A 21,921-nucleotide genomic window follows, 5' to 3' on the forward strand; every position below is an offset into this window, starting at 1 on the left:
CCGGTCCCTCTATTCTGAAACACCATAAAAAATCTAAATATATTTAGGACCAGGTTTCACTTAAAGCTTTTTCAAAAAGCAATGTTCACAGTATGCCTGACATACAACATTTACGCTCGGCCCCTGAGGAGAATCCTAAAAAGCGGGCTTTTAAGGCTATTAAAAATGGAAAATCTATTCCTAGCCATACCTCCGCACCTTAACCCCTTAAGGACCAAGGGCGTACAGGTACGCCTTTCCTCCCTGGTACTTAAGGACCAGGGGCGTACCTGTACGCCCGTGGGAATTTCGGTCCCCGCCGCACGCCGGGCGGGGACCGGACCGGGGTGACTGCTGATATCTATCAGCAGGCACCCCGCGCAAATGCCCAGGGGGGTCATCAGACCCCCCCATGTCGGCGATCGGCGCAAATTGCAAGTGAATTCACACTTGCGATTTGCGCGATTCCGGGTCATTACGGGTCTATGGTGACCCGGAATATAAGGGGGATCGCAGGTGTCTAAGACACCCACAATCCCCCTGAAGAGATAGGAGTAAGGTGGCAGGGGTGCCACCCCTCCTATCCCTGCTATTGGTGGTCTAGACGCGACCACCAATAGCAGATCAGGGTCGGGGGGGTTAACTTTTGTTTTCCCCGTTCTGTCCACCCACAATAGGCGGGGCAGAACGGGGGAACGACAGAGGACCGGCGTCGGAGTCCACTTACCGATGTGCGGAGGCTGCGGGCGACGATCGGCGTCGGAGATCGGCGGGCGGCGATGTCGTGCTGCAAGCTCCCTGGATCCGACGGAAGCCGGTAAGTTGCCTAGCAACATCTGGAGGGCTGCAGTCCGAGACCACTATATAGTGATCTCTATACTGTAGCACTCCAGATGTTGCAAAACTACAACTCCCAGCATGCCCAGACAGCTGTTTGGGCATGCTGGGAGTTGTAGTTTTGCAACAGCTGGAGGGCTACAGTTTGAGAACACTATATGGTAGTCTCTGAACTATAGCCCTCCAGATCTTGCAAAACTACAACTCCTAGCATGCCCACACAACTGTTTGCTGTCTGGGCATGCTGAGATTTGTAGTTTTGCAGCATCTGGAGGGCCACAGTTTGCAGTGGTCTCTATACTGTAGCTCTCCAGATGTTGCAAAACTGCAAATCCCAGCATGCTGGGAGTCGTAGTTGCGATCCCACCAGCTGTTGCATAACTACATCTCCCAGCATGCCCTTCGGTGATCAGTACATGCTGGGAGTTGTAGTTTTGCAACAGCTGGAGGCACACTGGTTGGAAAATATTGAGTTAGATAACAGAACCTAACTGAAGGTTTTCCAACCAGTGTGCCTCCAGCTGTTGCAAAAGTACAACTCCCAGCATGCATGGTCTGTCAGTACACGCTGGGAGTTGTAGTTTTCAAACAGCTGGAGGTTTGCCCCCCCCCCCATGTGAATGTACAGGGTACATTCACACGGGCAAGCTTACAGTAAGTTTTCTGCTTCAAGTATGAGCAGTGGCAAATTTTTCGCCGCAGCACAAACTCCTAGCAGGGAACTCACTGTAAACCTCCGCCAGTGTGAATGTACCCTAAAAACACTACATTACACTACACTAACACTAAATAAAGGGTAAAATGCTACATATACACCCCCTTACAATGTCCCCCCCAATAAAAATTAAAAACATATTTTACAGCAGTGTTTCCAAAACGGAGCCTCCCGCTGTTGCAAAACAACAACTCTCAGCATTTCTGGACAGCCACTGACTGTCCAGGCATGCTGGGAGTTTAGCAACAGCTGGAGGCACCCTGTTTGGGAATCACTGGCGTAGAATACCCCTATGCAATCCCTAATTTAGTCCTTAAATGCGCATGGCGCTCTCTCACTTCGGAGCCCTGTCGTATTTCAAGGAAACAGTTTAGGGCCACATATGGGGTATCTCCGTACTCGGGAGAAATGACACTACAAATTTTGGGGGGCTTTTTCTCCTTTTACCCCTTATGAAAAGGAAAAGTTGGGGTCTACACCAGCCTGTTAGTGTAAAAAAAAGTTTTTTTACACTAACATGCTGGTGTTGCCCTTTACTTTTTATTTTCACAAGAGGTAGAAGGAAAAGAAGACCCCCAAAATGTGTAACGCAATTTCTCCTGAGTACGGAAATACCCCATATGTGGGCGTAAAATGCTCTGCGGACGCACAACAAGGCTCAGGAGTGAGAGCGCACTATGTACATTTGAAGCCTAAATTGGTGATTTGCACAGGGGTGGCTAATTTTACAGCGGATCTAATATAAACGCAAAAAAATAAATACCGACATGTGACCCCATTTTGGAAACTACACCCCTCACGGAATGTAACAAGGGGTATAGTGAGCATTAACACCCCACAAGTGTTTGACAAATTTTCGTTAAAGTACGATGGGAAAATGAAAAAAAAAGATTTTTTTTCACTAAAATGCTGGTGTTACCCAAAATTTTTCATTTTCACAAGGGAAAATAGGAAAAAAGCCCACCAAAATTTGTATCCCCATTTCTTCTGAGTAAGAAAATACCCCAAATGAGGATGAAAAGTGCTCGGCGGGCGAACTACAATGCTCAGAACAGAAGGAGCGCCATTGGGATTTTGAAGAGAAAATGTGTCCGGAATTGAAGGCCACGTGTGTTTACAAAGCCCCCATAGTGCCAGAACAATGGACCCCCCAACATATGACCCCATTTTGGAAACTACACCCCTCACGTAATGTAATAAGGGGTGCAGTGAGCATTTACGCCCCACAGGTGTCTGACAGATTTTTGGAACAGTGGTCCGTGAAAATGAAAAATTTAATTTTTCATTTGCTCAGCCCACTGTTCCAAAGATCTGTCAAATGCCAGTGGGGTGTAAATACTCACTGCACCCCTTATTAAATTCTGTGAGGGGTGTAGTTTCCTAAATGGGTTCACATGTGGGGGGGTCCACTGTTCTGGCACCACGGGGGGCTTTGTAAACGCACATGGCCCCTGACTACCATTCCAAACAAATTCACTCTTCAAAAGCTCAATGGCACTCCTCCTCTTCTGAGCATTGTTGTTCGACCGCAGGGAACTTGACGTCCACACATGGGGTATTTCCAAACTCAGAAGAAATGGGGTTACATATTTTGGGGGTATTTTCTGCTATTAACCCTTGCAAAAATGTGAAATTTGTGGGGAAACACACATTTTAGTGAAAACATTATTTTTTTTTTTTTACATATGCAAAAGTTGTGAAACCCCTGTGGGGTATTAAGGCTCACTTTACTCCTTGTTACATTCCTCAAGGGGTCTAGTTTCCAAAATGGTATGCCATGTGTTTTGTTTTTTTTGCTGTTCTGGCACCATAGGGGCTTCCTAAATGCAACATGCCCCCCAAAAACCATTTCAGAAAAACGTACTCTCCAAAATCCCCTTGTCGCTCCTTCGCTTCTGAGCCCTCTACTGCGCCCGCCGAACATTTTACATAGACATATGAGGCATGTGCTTACTCGAGAGAAATTGGGCTACAAAAACAAGTATAAATTTTCTCCTTTTACTCCTTGTAAAAATTTTAAAATGAAGATTGTGAATTTTCTCCTTCACTTTGCTGCTATTCCTGTGAAACACCTAAAGGGTTAAAACGCTGACTGAATGTCATTTTGAATACTTTGGGGGTGCAGTTTTTATAATGGAGTATTTTATGTTTTTTTTTGTTTTTTTTTATATGAAGACCCTTCAAATCCATTTCAAACCTGAACTGGTCCCTGAAAAATAGTGAGTTTGAAAATTTTGTGAAAAATTGGAAAATTGCTGTTGAACTTTGAAGCCTTCTGGTGTCTTCCAAAAGTAAAAACTTGTCAATTTTATGATGCAAACATAAAGTAGACATATTGTATATGTGAATTAAAAACAATTATTTGGAATATCCATTTTCCTTACAAGCAGAGAGCTTCAAAGTTAGAAAAAGGCAAAATTTTCAATTTTTTCATAAAATTTTTGGATTTTTCACCTAGAAAGGATGCAAGTTACACCATGTTAAAGTAGAATATGTCACGAAAAAACAATCTCGGAATCAGAATGATAACTAAAAGCATTCCAGAGTTATTAATGTTTAAAGTGACAGTGGTGAGATGTTCAAAAAACGTTCTGGTCCTAAGGTGTAAAATGGCCTGGTCCTTAAGAGGTTAAAGGGGTACTCCGGTGCTTAGACATCTTATCCCCTATCCAAAGGATAGGGGATAAGATGCCTGATCGCGGGAGTCCCGCCGCTGGAGACCCCCGTGATCTTGCACACGGGAGGGGGCGTGATAGCTGTCACGCCCCCTCCCGAAGGCTTGCATTGAGGGGCGGAGCGTGACATCACACGGGGCGGGGGCGTGACGTCACACGCCGCTCGCCCTGTAGTCGCCGGTAATCAGTCTGTCACGATTCGGCTGGCTGGAGGTGGATCCTCTGTGCCAGAGAGGGATTGGCGTGGACCCTGTTGGTGGACCGGTTCTAAGTTGCTACTGGTATTCACCAGAGCCCGCCGCAAAGCGGGATGGTCTTGCAGCGGTGGAAGCAACCAGGTCGTATCCACCAGCAACGGCTCAACCTCTCTGACTGAAGATAGGCGTGGTACAAGGGAGTAGACAAGAGCAAGGTCGGACGTAGCAGAAGGTCAGGGCAGGCAGCAAGGATCGTAGTCAGCAACGGCAGGAGGTCTGGAACACAGGCTAGGAACACACAAGGAAACGCTTTCACTGGCACAATGGCAACAAGATCCGGCGAGGGAGTGCAGGGGAAGTGAGGTATAAGTAGGGAGTGCACAGGTGAACACACTGATTAAGCCTGCTGCGCCAATCAGTGGCGCAGTGGCCCTTTAAATTGCAGAGACCCGGCGCGCGCGCGCCCTAAGGAGCGGGGCCGCGCGCGCCGGGACAAGACAGACGGGGAACGAGTCAGGTAAGGGAGCCGGGATGTGCATCGCGAGCGGGCGCCTCCCGCATCGCGAATCGCATTACGGCTGAGAGAGATATTGTAGCGCACCCGGTCAGCAGGTCTGACCGGGGCGCTGCGAATGCGAGGATGCTGCGAGCGCTCCGGGGAGGAGCGGGAACCTGGAGCGCTCGGCGTAACAGTACCCCCCCCCCCCCCTTGGGTCTCCCCCTCTTCTTGGAGCCTGAGAACCTGAGGACAAGACTTTTGTCTAGGATGTTGTCCTCAGGTTCCCAGGATCTCTCTTCTGGGCCACAGCCTTCCCAATCCACCAAAAAAAAAAATTTCCTCTGACAGTCTTGGAGGCCAGAATCTCCTTCACGGAGAAGACGTCAGAAGAACCGGAAACAGGAGTGGGAGAAACAAGTTTGGGAGAGAAGCGGTTAATGATGAGTGGTTTAAGGAGAGAGACATGGAAGGCATTGGGAATACGAAGAGAAGGAGGAAGAAGGAGTTTGTAAGAGACAGGGTTAATCTGGCACAAGACTTTGAAAGGGCCAAGATAGCGTGGTCCCAGTTTGTAACTGGGGACACGAAAGCGGACATATTTAGCGGAGAGCCATACCTTGTCTCCGGGAGCAAAAATGGGGGGAGTTCTTCTTTTCTTATCGGCAAATCTTTTCATCAGGGATGAAGCCTGTAAAAGAGAATTTTGGGTCTCTTTCCATATGGTGGAAAGATCACGAGTCACTTCATCCATAGCGGGCAAACCAGAAGGCAAGGGAGTAGGGAGGGGGGGAAGAGGGTGACGGCCGTACACCACGAAAAATGGGGACTTAGCAGAAGATTCGGAGACTCTGAAGTTGTATGAGAATTCGGCCCATGGTAGAAGATCTGCCCAGTCATCCTGGCGGGAGGAAACAAAATGCCGTAAATAGTCACCCAGGACCTGATTAATTCTTTCTACTTGCCCATTGGATTGGGGATGATAAGAAGAAGAGAAGTTTAATTTGATCTTGAGCTGTTTACAGAGGGCCCTCCAGAATTAAGACACGAATTGGACGCCTCTATCCAAGACGATACGCGTGGGCAAACCGTGAAGGCGAAAAATGTGTACAAAAAATTGCTTTGCCAACTGAGGTGCTGAAGGAAGACCAGGAAGAGGAATAAAATGTGCCATCTTGGAAAATCGATCAACGACCACCCAAACAACTGTGTTGCCACGGGATGAGGGCAAGTCCGTAATAAAGTCCATACCAATCTGTGACCAAGGCTGTTCGGGGACAGGCAGAGGATGAAGGAGGCCAGCAGGCTTCTGGCGAGGAGTCTTATCCCGGGCACAGACAGTACAGGCCCGCACAAAATCAACAATATCAGTCTCCAGAGTCGGCCACCAATAAAAACGAGAGATGAGTTGCAAGGATTTTTTGATGCCCGCATGGCCTGCGAGGTGGGAGGAGTGTCCCCATTTGAGAATCCCGAGACGCTGGCGTGGAGAAACGAAGGTCTTCCCTGGAGGAGTTTGCCTGATGGAGGCTGGAGAAGTGGAGATCAGACAGTCAGGAGGAATGATGTGTTGCGGAGAGTCCTCTACTTCAGAGGCATCAGAAGAACGAGAGAGGGCATCGGCCCTAATGTTCTTGTCAGCAGGGCGAAAATGGATTTCAAAGTTATAACGGGCAAAGAACAACGACCACCTGGCCTGGCGAGGGTTCAGTCGTTGGGCAGACTGGAGATAGGAGAGATTCTTGTGATCAGTGTATATGATAACTGGAAATTTTGATCCCTCCAGCAGGTGCCTCCATTCCTCAAGCGCCAATTTAATGGCCAGTAGTTCTCGATCAACGATGGAGTAGTTTCTCTCCGCCGGAGAGAAGGTCCTAGAAAAAACCCCACAAGTAACAGCATGCCCGGAAGAATTTTTTTGTAGAAGGACAGCTCCAGCTCCCACTGAGGAGGCATCTACCTCCAATAGGAAGGGTTTAGATGGGTCAGGTCTGGAGAGCACGGGAGCCGAATAAAAGGCAGACTTGAGATGTTTAAATGCGTCTTCCGCTTGGGGAGACCAGGACTTGGGATTGGCATTTTTCTTGGTTAAAGCCACGATAGGAGCCACAATAGTGGAAAAGTGTGGAATAAATTGTCTGTAATAATTGGCGAACCCCAAAAAACGTTGGATAGCACGGAGTCTGGAGGGGCGTGGCCAATCTAAGACGGCAGAGAGTTTATCTGGGTCCATTTGTAGTCCCTGGCCAGAGACCAAGTATCCTAGGAAAGGAAGAGATTGACATTCAAAGAGACATTTCTCCATTTTGGCATAAAGTTGATTGTCCCAAAGTCTCTGAAGAACCATGCGGACATGCTGGCGGTGTTCTTCTAAGTTGGCAGAAAAAATCTGAATATCGTCCAGATAAACCACAACACAGGAATATAGGAGATCACGAAAAATTTCATTAACAAAGTCTTGGAAGACGGCAGGGGCGTTGCACAGGCCAAAGGGCATGACCAGATACTCAAAGTGTCCATCTCTGGTGTTAAATGCAGTCTTCCATTTGTCCCCCTCCCTGATGCGGATGAGATTATAAGCACCTCTTAAGTCCAGTTTGGTAAAGATGTGGGCACCTTGTAAGCGATCAAAGAGTTCCGAGATAAGAGGTAAGGGGTAGCGGTTTTTTACCGTGATTTTATTAAGTCCGCGGTAATCAATGCAAGGGCGTAGGGAGCCATCTTCTTTGGACACAAAAAAAAAATCCAGCTCCGGCAGGAGAGGAGGACTTGCGGATAAACCCCTTTTTTAAATTCTCCTGGATGTACTCCGACATGGCAAGAGTCTCTGGAGCAGACAGAGGATAGATTCTGCCCCGGGGTGGAGTAGTACCCGGGAGGAGGTCAATAGGACAGTCATAAGGCCTGTGAGGAGGTAAAGTCTCAGCTTGCTTTTTGCAAAAAACGTCAGCATAGTCCATATAAGCCTTAGGAAGACCGGATACAGGGGGAACCACAGGGTCACGGCAGGGAGTACTGGGAACCGGTTTAAGACAGTCCTTGTGACAAGAAGTACCCCAGTTCTTGATTTCTCCTGTGGACCAATCAAGGGTTGGGGAATGGCGTTGAAGCCACGGTAATCCAAGAAGAATTTCAGAAGTGCAGTTGGAGAGGACCAAAAATTCAATTTTTTCGTGATGAGGTCCGATGCACATTAGGAGAGGTTCCGTGCGGTAACGCACGGTATAGTCCAATCTTTCATTGTTAACAGAATTGATGTAGAGGGGTCTGGCGACACTGGTCACCGGGATGTTGAACCTGTTGATGAGAGAGGCCAAAATAAAATTTCCTGCAGATCCGGAATCCAAGAAGGCCATAGCAGAGAAGGAGAAGGTAGAGGAAGATATCCGCACAGGCACAGTAAGGCATGGAGAAGCAGAGTTGACATCAAGAACTGTCTCACCTTTGTGCGGAGTCAGCGTACGTCTTTCCAGGCGGGGAGGACGGATAGGACAATCCTTCAAGAAGTGTTCGGTACCGGCACAGTACAGGCACAGATTCTCCATGCGGCGTCGTATCCTCTCTTGAGGTGTCAAGCGAGACCGGTCAACTTGCATAGCCTCCACGGCGGGAGGCACAGGAATGGATTGCAGAGGACCAGAGGAGAGAGGAGCCGGGGAGAGAAACCGCCTCGTGCGAACAAAGTCCATATCCTGGCGGAGCTCCTGACGCCTTTCGGAAAAACGCATGTCAATGCGGGTGGCAAGATGAATAAGTTCATGCAGGTTAGCAGGAATTTCTCGTGCGGCCAGCACATCTTTAATGTTGCTGGATAGGCCTTTTTTAAAGGTCGCGCAGAGGGCCTCATTATTCCAGGATAATTCGGAGGCAAGAGTACGGAATTGGATGGCGTACTCGCCAACAGAAGAATTACCCTGGACCAGGTTCAGCAGGGCAGTCTCAGCAGAAGAGGCTCGGGCAGGTTCCTCAAAGACACTTCAAATCTCCGTGAAGAAGGAGTGTACAGAGGCAGTGACAGGGTCATTGCGGTCCCAGAGCGGTGTGGCCCATGACAGAGCTTTCCCGGACAGGTTGACTACGAAAGCCACCTTAGACCTTTCAGTAGGAAACTGGTCCGACATCATCTCCAAGTGCAGGGAACATTGCGAAAGAAAGCCACGGCAAAACTTAGAGTCCCCATCAAATTTATCCGGCAAGGATAATCGTAGGCCGGAAGCGGCCACTCGCTGCGGAGGAGGTGCAGGAGCTGGGAGAGGAGATTGTTGCTGGAGCTGTGGTAATAGCTGCTGTAGCATCACGGTCAGTTGAGACAGCTGGTGGCCTTGTTGCGCTATCTGTTGCGACTGCTGGGCGACCATCGTGGTGAGGTCGGCGACAACTGGCAGTGGGACTTCAGCGGGATCCATGGCCGGATCTACTGTCACGATTCGGCTGGCTGGAGGTGGATCCTCTGTGCCAGAGAGGGATTGGCGTGGACCGTGTTGGTGGACCGGTTCTAAGTTGCTACTGGTATTCATCAGAGCCCGCCGCAAAGCGGGATGGTCTTGCAGCGGCGGTAGCAACCAGGTCGTATCCACCAGCAACGGCTCAACCTCTCTGACTGCTGAAGATAGGCGTGGTACAAGGGAGTAGACAAGAGCAAGGTCGGACGTAGCAGAAGGTCAGGGCAGGCAGCAAGGATCGTAGTCAGGGGCAACGGCAGGAGGTCTGGAACACAGGCTAGGAACACACAAGGAAACGCTTTCACTGGCACAATGGCAACAAGATCCGGCGAGGGAGTGCAGGGGAAGTGAGGTATAAGTAGGGAGTGCACAGGTGAACACACTGATTAAGCCTGCTGCGCCAATCAGTGGCGCAGTGGCCCTTTAAATTGCAGAGACCCGGCGCGCGCGCGCCCTAAGGAGCGGGGCCGCGCGTGCCGGGACAAGACAGACGGGGAACGAGTCAGGTACGGGAGCCGGGATGCGCATCGCGAGCGGGCGCCTCCCGCATCGCGAATCGCATCCCGGCTGAGAGAGATATTGCAGCGCACCCGGTCAGCAGGTCTGACCGGGGCGCTGTGAATGCGAGGATGCTGCGAGCGCTCCGGGGAGGAGCGGGAACCCGGAGCGCTCGGCGTAACACAGTCCTGGAGCGAACACGCTCTGGGGACTGATTACAAATGGGGTGCCGCGTGCAAGATCACAGGGGTCCCCAGCGGCGGGACTCCCGCGATCAGGCATCTTATCCCCTATCCTTTGGATAGGGGATAAGATGTCTAAGCACCGGAGTACCCCTTTAATCTTCCTTGAAAGATTCTGAGTATACTGATTTTGATAATGGCTCCACTTATAAGGGCATTTTGGATGAAGAGATTGAACCTCTTTATGAGGAATCTGCAGATTCTGTAATATTGGATAGTGCAGGAACCCCCTATTTTGATCCGGGTAGCATCAAATACTCGAGATCAGGTGAGTGGGTTCCTCACCTACAAGTCTGTAAATATGTGAGCCTTTGGGTTAAAAAATCCCTGGATAAGATGGCTAGGAGCAAATAAAAATTTCACTCCTGATTTAGATCCTACACTGGTAAAATACCTGGCCAAGCCGGGAAAAAATCCCAAAAAGTTAGTTGATAGGTCATTTAAGACCGTACAAGATAGGTTACTTGACCTCTTGGGACCTTTAACAAAAATACTTGACCTTACAGAAGAGAATTAACAGAAATAATAGCAAGTCCAAAAATCAATAATTCACAGAATAAGACCTAAAACCAATATTTTATTACTTGCCCCTAAAAAGAAACCTAAAAGGTTTCATATATGCTCAATGAGCCACAAAAACAAACACAAAATTACACACAGCAAATACATACGATATTGAGCAAAAGGCTCATATAAAAAGTACGTCTGATAAAGCAAATAACACAGTACGTGCTGAGGATAGAAAAACCACCAATAATAGTGTATCAGAAATATATGACAATAATATCATAAATACATATAAGAGTATCCACAATGTTGATTCCTATTATACCCTATTCCCCATGGCTCTGAGGGTGGCTTGGGGCGGGACGACTGGGTGGGAGGGAGATCAGTACCTGATATTCCCTACCAGTGAACCTGCTCTAGGAGCTAAGCCTAGGCGGAATTGTCGTCCTAAAAAGGACGGTCCTGCTCTGGAACCTACCCTTCACTGCTATGCTTCCCCTACATACACTAACTCACTTGCTAATAATGATAGCAGGCTGACTCACTACCCGGACAATTCCCTAACAGATATTCGTCCACTAGATGATAGTCACAGGACGTCCAAGGTAGGTATCGTAGGAGTAGATAGCACAAAGAAGATAATAAATAGGAAGGGGAAAAAAATCAATACAGAGGGGAGGGCTGTGTGAATTGGTGATGATCCCACACAGTACAACCACCCTATATACACAAAATACGGGTGTTTCCTTCACAAAGTCTGTCCCATATGATATTTACATATATCCCATATTGCTATTGATCACATAGAGAACCATTAGCGTGCAGCCGCACTACTACAAAATCTGTATATATAGAGATAATTTAGATGGAAAACATGTACATGTGCACATATCAACTGTCACCCTATACATTACAGTGCCATATTATCCCATAGGGTATATGCACCTTGATAACTCACATATAGTGTCACCCCATATAGGGCACCAATCATATCAACATATGCATCACAAAAAATAGTAGCAAATCTCATCTGAAGAAAAAATACACCTGAAATAGTCACTAAGCCAGTAACCATTATCAATAAGTAATGAGAATAGGATAGATAAGAGTGGATACTCAAGTGAAGCTGGATGTGCCTAGATATTAATTTCTCTCTACGCGTTTCTCCCGGTTACGGGTCATCAGGAGAGCGATATAACCATATGGCTCGGTCCACCAGAGCTACTGTCACCAGCTAGAGGTGGCAGCGATACAATACTGTTCGGCGCTCCTTATGAATGTATCTGAATGTTCGCGCTGACCCAGGGACACACCTCCTTGTCCCCATTGGTTATCGCTGGAACGCAAACAGAAAACCATCCCAGAGTGCGTTACATCACTACCGGTTATCGCCAGTCTGCTGCTGGTTCCTATAGAAACCAGGTGAACAGACTATTTGATAGGCATCTCTCCTAGCCTATCAGAATGGCGCAATACTCAAGTCAGCCGTATAGTTCAAATGCAGATATTATTACGGTGATCCATAACCTTCATGGTCACAGATCTCCTGTCAGCTGATTAATTCATACCTGGAATATATGATAAAGACATTTGATATGATGTTTAAATATAAACGCACGAGAGGTAAATCACAAAGCGGGGATAGATATTTAACGATAAATATAGTCAGCTACCGATAAGCTAATGTAGCTACCATATATATGACACAGTAGTCGCAGTTTCACGTGCGGATATAAACAGGACAGGATCATTACTGTTAAACAGGAATAGCCTGTGGCATTTTAAACTAAATTTATTAGAAAATATATTAAAACACAAAGACCCCCATTATATATATATATCAGCCGCCCTCCTACAGATATTCGCACTAAAATTGTATAACATAGACAGTTCTAGTACCAGGGGGCTCAAATAAAGCAATTAAAGGCCAAAGCCTAATTAAGCCCATCTGGGGCATGTGATCTCACCCGAAAAATCCATTGCAGTTATTTTTGCAGCAAAACCTTGTCATAATTTCCCTTACGTAGGGAAGGGCATACAATTTCTAACACAAAGAATTTGAGACCCACACATTCACCTCCATGGTGTTCATGTATGTGTTTAGATATCGATGTATTCCTGTTGTGGCGAATATGCTCCCGCACTTGGATAGATATGATTATGGGACTTGATTAATGATGTGCTACTGCACTATGTGAGCTCTTTATTGCTGCTAGGATTTGTGTAATACTGTTGTTACTTCTTGATTATATTGGGGTACTTAGTAACCAGGGAGTAGTTGTACTACAAGCATATAGGAATTGTGGGTGTCCCTTGAGGAGATTCTCCAGTTTTCTGGGGGTTCTCCTCTGTGGCGTTGGGAGGCCATGTATTCACTGGCTCATGCATTTTAATGGTTTTTAACTGTGTTACACGCATATTCTTTGTTTTTCTATGTGATCTAATAAAACTATGTATTGTAATATTTCTGGTGTGCGCCCTTCTGTGCTTTTTGCTCTTTCCTTTCTAGTGCTCATAATAGAATTAGACGCCAGTCATCTAGGTTGGGGTGCTCGCTGTGGTCCACTTTCCAAAGGCGCGCAGTGGTCCACTCAAGAAACACATATCACATTCTTCATATAAATTGCCTAGAACTCTTAGCGGGATCTTTTGCCCTGAAGAGTTTTACAAAAGAATTATGACATTTTTGTGTTCTTCTCCGGATGGACAACATAGCCACAGTACAATATGTAAATCGTTTGGGAGGAACCAGATCAAAGATCTTAGCCAACATTACCAAAGATTTTTGGCAATTCTGTTTGGACAAGAACATTGTCCTGAAAGCAGAGTATCTGCCAGGTCTTTCCAACTCAGTAGCAGATTGGAATTCCCATATTCTAACAGATTTCAATGATTGGAAACTAGATTCCATGATTTTTCTGAAAATAAATCATCTGTAGGGTCCACTTCATCTAGACTTATTTGCTTTACGCCTCAACAGTCAACTACCGTTGTTCTTAAGCTGGCGTCCCGATCCGGAATCTCAAGGAGTAGATGCTCTTCTTCAGTTTTGGCCTCAGGAAACACTCTATGCATTTCCTCCATTTGCCTTGATCCCGAGGGTTCTCCTTCTCACCAAATTACAGAAATCGACTATGGTACTGATAACTCCTTTATGGCCGACTCAAACATGGTTCCCTCAAATTCTGGAAATGACCATAGATTTTCCCCGCATTTTGCAAATTCACCAACACATTCTTCAATACTTTCCGGGGAATCCTCATCGCCTTGTCACCTCGGGTCTTCTTTCTCTAATAGCCTGGCACACATCGAGACAACAGACTTTGATATTGAAATTTCACAATCAGCTAGAGACATTTTATCAAATGCATGGACCCCAGGTACCAGATCTGCTTACAGATCAGCCTGAAAATTATGGTCTGATTGGTGCAGACAACGGGATTTGGATCCCGTACAAATATTTGTAATTCAGGTAATCAATTTCCTTTCAGATTCTTTGGATAAGGGTAATGCTCATTGTACAATCAATGTCTATCACTCAACCATTTCATTTTACTACGCACCTATTCAATCCTTATCTTTTGGCAAACATTCCATAATATGTAAATTAATGAAAGGTATTAAATATAAGAGACTTCCATTACCCAAATATCACTCTACTTGGGATGTATCCCTGGTGTTCGATTTAATTGATTCCTGGGGAGATAATGATCTCCTTTCATTCAAATTTTTGTCTTTTTAACATACCTTGTTATTGTGTTTTGTATCTTTTAAAAGAGTTTCAGATGTTTGTGCCTTAGACATATCTCAAAGACAGTTCTCTCCCCAAGGAGTTATATTTCACACCGTGCTGATGACTCACGATATCCCTTCAATGCAAGTCTATGGGAGGGGTCGTGGCAGCTGTCTAGGGGCGGAGTACCCCTTTAAGACTCAATGAGCCACCAAACCAATTGTGTGTTCCAATAAATCAGTGCTAGGTATTTACAAGTATTCAAATCAACAAAATTCTAAAGGAGCCCAAATCCCAAATCTATGCACCTGTTTACTTTTGTTTTTAGATAGATTGCACATTTTCTGTTCATCCAATAAACCTCATTTTGCTGAAATATATTGAAATATTGCTGTGTCTTTCAGATAGTCGATAGCTAAAAATGAAATTTCTGATGCAAAACCCAGATATTTATAATAATAATCATGGAAATTGTCAGGGGTGCCTAAACTTTTGCATACCACTGTATGTCCTCCATCGTCAGAAAAACAGTAAAACATCTCCAAAATACCACCTCTTAAAGAAGACCACCTCCTCATCCTGACCAGATTTTATGTAATGGATTTTTCTTCCATTATTTTTCCATAGTTGCTATTGTCTTTGCGAAGACCACCCCCACAGAACACCTTCCCCATAGAACACCACCCCCATTGAACACCGCTTTTTAATGATAGGTTTATCAAATAGGTTTTACTATGTATAGAACCTGATATCCAACTGCTTTCAGTGATCTTCTGGAGTCCTGGGTAGAATATCTCTCATATCCACCACACCTGCTCAATCTTCTGCCTGTAATTCCCTTTCTGGCTAGGATCTGTAGTTCTCCTTCACTGTGTCACCACAAGTTGAAACCTCCACCTCAGATAAAAGTCAGCACAGACAAAGGGCTACAAGTAGTGCTATACCCACAAGTGCTTTATTTGTTACTCACTGGACAAAAAGATATTGTCAGCATAAAATTTGCAGCACTCCAATTAAAACACGGCCTGATTCTGACTTTCCCTCTCATTGACTAAGTTGGGGTGCTATGATTATAGTGCAGACTTGTGCCAGGCACACAGTGATAGATTGTCATACAGTCTCAGCTGGCAATTAAGATAACATTCTTTGGCAGAACACCGTTCCAAAAACACAGCTGTCAATTACTTGAGGAGGGGAGTATCCTTTACTTTGGTGTAAAGATGGGGTCCCTCTCTTCTTTGCTCTGCTCAAGACTGTGAAGGTTATGGTAGCAATAGTCCACTGTCTCTGTTTAACTAAAGGGGTTCCCAACACATGACTCCCAAAGGGGGTTTTATATATATATATATATATATATATATATATATATATATATATATATGCATTACTCACCTTTTCCTTTTTCTGCACTGCCCTCTGTGGGGTACAAACGATTTGAGGTGTAGGTCCAAAAGTCATGTGGATAACTACAGAGCATCGCTCTGGTGTAACATCTGCCTGAAGCCCTCAGGGTCCTGTCACGATTCGGCTTCCAGGTAGTGGATCCTCTGTGCCAGAGAGGGATAGGCGTGGACCGTGCTAGTGGACCGGTTCTAAGCCACTACTGGTTTTCACCAGAGCCCGCCGCAAAGCGGGATGGTCTTGCTGCGGCGGTAGTGACCAGGTCGTATCCACTAGCAACGGCTCACCTCTCTGGCTGCTGAAGATGGGCGCGGTACAAGGGAGTAGGCAGAAGCAAGGTCAGACGTAGCAGAAGGTCGGGGGCAGGCGGCAAGGTTCGTAGTCAGGATGGGTAGCAGAAGTTCAGGTACACAGGCTTTGGACACACTAAACGCTTTCACTGGCACAAGGCAACAAGATCCGGCAAGGGAGTGCAAGGGAGGAGACTAGATAAAGGCAGGGAGCAGGTGGGAGCCAATTAAGCTAATTGGGCCAGGCACCAATCATTGGTGCACTGGCCCTTTAAGTCTCAGAGAGCTGGCGCGCGCGCGCCCTAGAGAGCGGAGCCGCGCGCGCCAGCACATGACAGCAGGGGACCGGGACGGGTAAGTGACCTGGGATGCGATTCGCGAGCGGGCGCGTCCCGCTGTGCGAATCGCATCCCCAACGGCCAAAACAGTGCAGCGCTCCCGGTCAGCGGGACTGACCGGGGCGCTGCAGGGAGAAAGACGCCGTGAGCGCTCCGGGGAGGAGCGGGGACCCGGAGCGCTAGGCGTAACAGGTCCTACATTACCAACAGGCTACTTGAACAGCTTCTCAGAGACTCTAAGCTCCAAGAGTACCAGGAGGTCTAATGCCTAACACATCTGTGCACCCCAGGCTACAACATAGTATTAAATCAGAGTACAGCACCATCCAACTAGACGTATGACCCCCAACAAAGTAACAGAAAATAAAATAGTGATTATTAGCAGGTATTTTATGTTTTCAAAAGTGTACTATTTTTCAGTAACGTTTATGTGGGCTTTATATTCTTCAAAAAGCTAAACAAATGATATCACTGAAGGGGAAGAAACTACTTCTATGCTCAGTCTTTTGCACTCCTCTGATAGCTGAGCTATTTTCTTACAAATTGATATAAGATTAAGTGGTACATATTTTAATTCAGGTTTTAAAGTGTTTGCGGATAGTTTAAAAGGTGCCCATGTGGGCTGGAGAGCGTTGTCACTAATGTATCTGTGGGCTGGATGAGTGATGCATGGATGCTTATTAGGTGACTAGGCAAAGCACAGAAAGGCAATGGCTGGGGACAGGATTATAGGGGAATATAAAGTATGCACAGAAGATGTTGGTGTAAGTGGTGGGAGAAGACAGAGCTTTTATAGGCATTGTTAATGGAGGTAAAGCATGTGATCCAATCCTTGTTGGGAGAGAGAAAATATAGGAATTACCCTTGTTTTCTGTTTTCTTCAGATATCAAAATTCCAAGAAAAGGATTGGTCTCTAAAATATATCACCCAACTATCTGATTGTGGAATGAGAAGCATTGCATCCCATATTCTGAGGACCATGAGTGCTTCATCATGTCATGTGTTGCCCTGTACTTTGTATTGGCTATACCATGCACAAATAAACATACAAAACACCAGCACCATACAGAGCCCAAATAAGGCTGGGTTCACATATATCAGGCATTCAGCATAGTTTCCCTCAGGCGTGCACCAGAGGGAAACAGATTCTAAAACTGATCCCATTCATTTGAATGGGACAGTTCACAATCATCCGGCATTTCAATTTTGACGCCGGATGGTTGGACAGACAGAGAGTATCGGACAGGGGAACGCAACTTGTGGCATTCCCCTGTCCAACGTCCAAAAACAATGGATGCCGGATGCCATACAACTGATGACAACTTGTCATCAGCTATGGCATCAGTTGCGTCCAGATCTAGGCCGAGTTCACCTATGCCGGACATATGTGAACTCAGCCTAACGATGCTATATAGATGCATTCTATGGGGTTGCCTTTTCAGAGGTCTGTGCACCAATGGTGGGATGGGTGTTTAGGGGGCCTGGAAATCTTGAATGTCTATATGAAAGTACTTAAATTGGCACTGTTAGAATCAAAACCTTTTTATATGTTGTACATCTTGGCAAAAAATAAACCTTTCTAATATACTTCATAGAAATCATGGCTTATAAAATACCACTAGGGGTAACCCTACCATCCAGAACATAATCCTGTCCAACATTAGTATAATCTTTGTCCCAGCTGAAGCACAAACGGGGACAAAGTCCAATAAGTGATAGTGGGACTAGCGCCGTGCCCACTCCTGTCTTGTCTATCAGACTTCTGTCTGAAAACAGAGAGTAGGGGGTTAAAAAGCAGCCTGCCATGATTGTATAAAGAGACCCAGCACAGCAGACTCAGGGAGCAAGTGAATGCATGATGAGTGAGTGCGGGCTTAGGGCTTGCCTCTGACATACCCCTTCCTGAGCAGTGGATGTCAGAATTTAAGCAACAGAGAGATTTGTGAGTCAAATACAGAAGATAAAGACATGTAAAGCATCTTCAGGACCTAGAGAGTAACATATATTAGAATAATTTTTTAAGTGGCATGACAGGTACGCTTTAAAGGGATACTACACTACATCTAAATCTCATCACCTATCCACAAAATTGAGGATAAGTGTCTGATCGTGAGCGGTCTGACCCCTGGGACCCCGTGCTGTCCTTGTGCATGGAATGGTGGGTGGCATGCCTCCCCGACGAATCTCTATGGAAAAGCCAAAGATACACAAGTACAGCGCTCTCCCATAGAGATGTATGGAGGGGGCATGTCAACCCCACTGGAGCGGGAGATCGCGAGGGTCCCAACAGTTAGACAGTTGAGATCAGCTGAGGTGTAGTGAGAAGCAAGTAGGTTAGCAGGAAAAGGCAGGAACCCTAACAGCTTATTGTTAGATTAACAATAAGAATAAAAACAGTGTTATTTTATAATATAGATATTTATATGAAAAAATAACACAAAAAAATTATTTTTTTCTGTTTCAATCATATTGTTTTTCTTTACCTGTAGATGGGTGTCTTGCCTTTGCTGTTGTTTAGGGATTAACTTTACAGTATCCACATAGCCATAGAAATCTTTAAAGGGGTACTCCACTGGAAAAGTATTTTTTAAATCAACTGGTGCCAGAAAGTTAAAGAGATTTGTAAATTACTTCTATTTAAAAAATGTTATCCTTCCAGTACTTATCAACTTCCGTATACTACAGAGGAAGTTCTTTTCTTTTTGGATTTCCTTTCTGTCTGACCACAGTGCTCTCTGCTGACACCTCTGTCCATTTTAGGAACTGTCCATAGTAGTAGAAAATCCCCATAGCAAACCTATCCTGCTCTGGACAGTTCATAAAATGGACAGAGATGTCAGCAGAGAGCACTGTGCTGCATACAGCAGCTGATAAACACTGGAAAGATTTTTTAACTGAAGTAATTTACAAATCTGTTGTACTTTTTGGCTCCAGTTGATTAAAAAAAATTCCAGTGGAGTACCCCTTTAATCATAAAAAGGCCCATTTAATTCTATGGGGGCATGCTTTATAATCTGTGCAAAGAGGGGGAGATGAGTCCATAATGTATTGACAATGGTTGATCCTGTATTATCTGCCTCCAGCTTTCTAATAGAGGTATTAGCTGTTACTTTAATCCTGCCATGAGAAGTTTCTACAGAACAGGAAATCTAAAGCTTAGTTTTAAATATATTTAAATATACATAGTAACATAGGAAATAAAGAAATATCCACAAATAATTTAATAACATGTTAAATATAAAGAAAACTCGGTTTAAACAATAGTTCAATTTCTGATGACACATTCCCTTTCATATGAGTTATTTGTCGGCAGATTGTTAAGGGGTCTGATCTGGGGTCTGTATTCATTTTGGTATGTGCTGAAGAGGGTCCTGTATAAGTGGGTATAAGTTAAAGGTAACCTGTCACATTAAAAATCAATTAAACACCCCTTTAGACAAATGTCCGATGAGATTGAAGTTCTCACCTAGACTATGGTACGTTTTACCATTTGTCACCTATTTGTTCATCATACATTCATAATATAGTAAAGCGGCAGCCTGTGAGATGCTGTCACTATAAGCTGATGTGCATCACTATTGCTGGAGAGGTACAAGAAAGAGTGTGTCTCTTTTTGGGGAATCACATTTCTACAGAAACTTACTTACCCATTATTTATATAGGGGACAACTTTCCCTTTTAGTGTATAATATATATATATATATATATATATGTCAAAATTCCAGATGAACAACGGTCCTGTCCTGAGACGTCCCGGACATGAGCGTCTGATCCGCACCCACTGTTCCTCCCGCTATGGACACATGATGCTGCATCTATCAGCCAAGTATAAATATGTGAGTTCCGCATTTAAAGAGATTCCTTCCTACTCTTCAGAATTATTAATAGAGCTGCTTTCTGTTCAGAGGTCCCAAGCCCTGGATACGTTATTTATAGGAGTTATAATCCAATATATGTGACTTCATACTTTCTCTATGTGACACCAGGCAAGTCGCTACATCTCTCAATGACTCAAACACAGAATGAAGTCATAATGTTATTATTATCACCATACACAAGGTCCGGTCTGCTACAGGGGGTGGTGTGACTTATGTAACATAGCTGAGCTGGAAATCTCACAGAATGGCTAGATTTCATCCTTTAGTTGTGCACATAACCTTAATCTTTTTATTTGTGAAATATACTAATATAAATGTTGCCCTAATAATCCAATATATAAAATGTGCAAAATTGCTCTCTGGTAACATCCATTTTTATGGCTTTGTATTGGTGTCATTGGGCAACTGAGAGAGTTCCTTGACTTGTATTTCCTAATGAAGCAGTCCGAGATTTTTTTTTATGCTTATATAGTGCAACATAGGATTTTATTACAAAATAATGTAAAGATTCTTGTGTATGCCTCCTGCTTACCTGTTTTACGTAATGTGGCAGGCACAGGGTTTTAGCCATTTTTTTACTCCAAATGCATCACTAAAATGACTTGATAATGCAGCCTACATTTTCCATAACTTCTCTGGCTATGCAGAAAGATTGGGTGTGGGGTTTGATCATTGTACCTGATCATTTAATAAGACTGCTAGTGCTGGAGCTCACCCTGACTTGCATCTGTAATATGTGTAATATGTGCCCTCATACAGCCAAGCACACTAAAGGAGCTTTCCACAACTCACCCGTTCTTTCTCTTCTCACCACTCCTGCCCTTACCGTTTTCTTTATTCCTAGTAGAAACAGGTACAGCGACCAAAGTAAAAGTCTGGGACTTAGGCGCGATCCGTGTAATGATGACCACGATTCAAAGTAAAGGATCTAACAATTTATTATGCCCAATTTAGACACATTTCGAGACACAGTCTCTTTTTCAATTAACAATGGCTTATAAAACACAAGGTAACATCTGCTAATTATAATGGTTGGAAAGCGCGTGAACCTAGTAATTGACAGGCCGCCCAGTGTGAATGACGTGCATGTCAGGTAAGTGCTTAGTGGTGACGTCTATTGTGTCAGGTATAATTACCGGCCGGAGCAGATATAACATAAATATTCTGCAATAAAAGGTGAAGTATTTACCTAAAATGCAAAACAGCTAAAATTTCAATGTGAAGTAAAATGAAATGAGTGCATACACTATCTCTAGAATATGATGCTAAAAACGAATCCAATCACTTACTAGAACAGAAGCACAAAGATTGGGTAGTAGACATTGCCCTGTGAGGACTGATAATCACAATAAAAATCCTGATGGAAGGGGGACCGAGACGATATGCATTGCCGCAGTGTAGTGGCTGCCGTGATAAGCTCAAAGTCAAGGCTCAGGCTCTGTGCATCCACAAAGAGTGGCACTAATGTGGGACTATGATAGTTCGTACCGGCAGTGGGCATCCCCTTGGTGCCCTGCAATGTCACCGTGTCTAACGAGTGATGGCTGGATGACTGCAGTGAATATGGGTAGGAGAAACAGGTCACTAAGTATGGGATATCAGAATATGAATGATTGTATTGATGCATAAACACCTGAGGATACCTATAGGTCTAAAATATAACGTATATAGGCATAATAGGAGAGGTGTGGG

At 45.0% G+C, this 21,921-nt stretch overlaps 1 protein-coding gene across 1 annotated transcript in view; it reads right to left on the bottom strand.

The window, feature by feature from the left end:
- Positions 1 to 21,921, bottom strand: part of PDE8B (phosphodiesterase 8B) — a 329,639-nt gene that overhangs the window by 274,377 nt on the left and 33,341 nt on the right. The window lies entirely within an intron of this gene.

The sequence above is a fragment of the Hyla sarda genome, chromosome 1, assembly GCF_029499605.1.
Source record: "Hyla sarda isolate aHylSar1 chromosome 1, aHylSar1.hap1, whole genome shotgun sequence".
Classification (NCBI taxonomy): Eukaryota; Metazoa; Chordata; class Amphibia; order Anura; family Hylidae; genus Hyla; species Hyla sarda.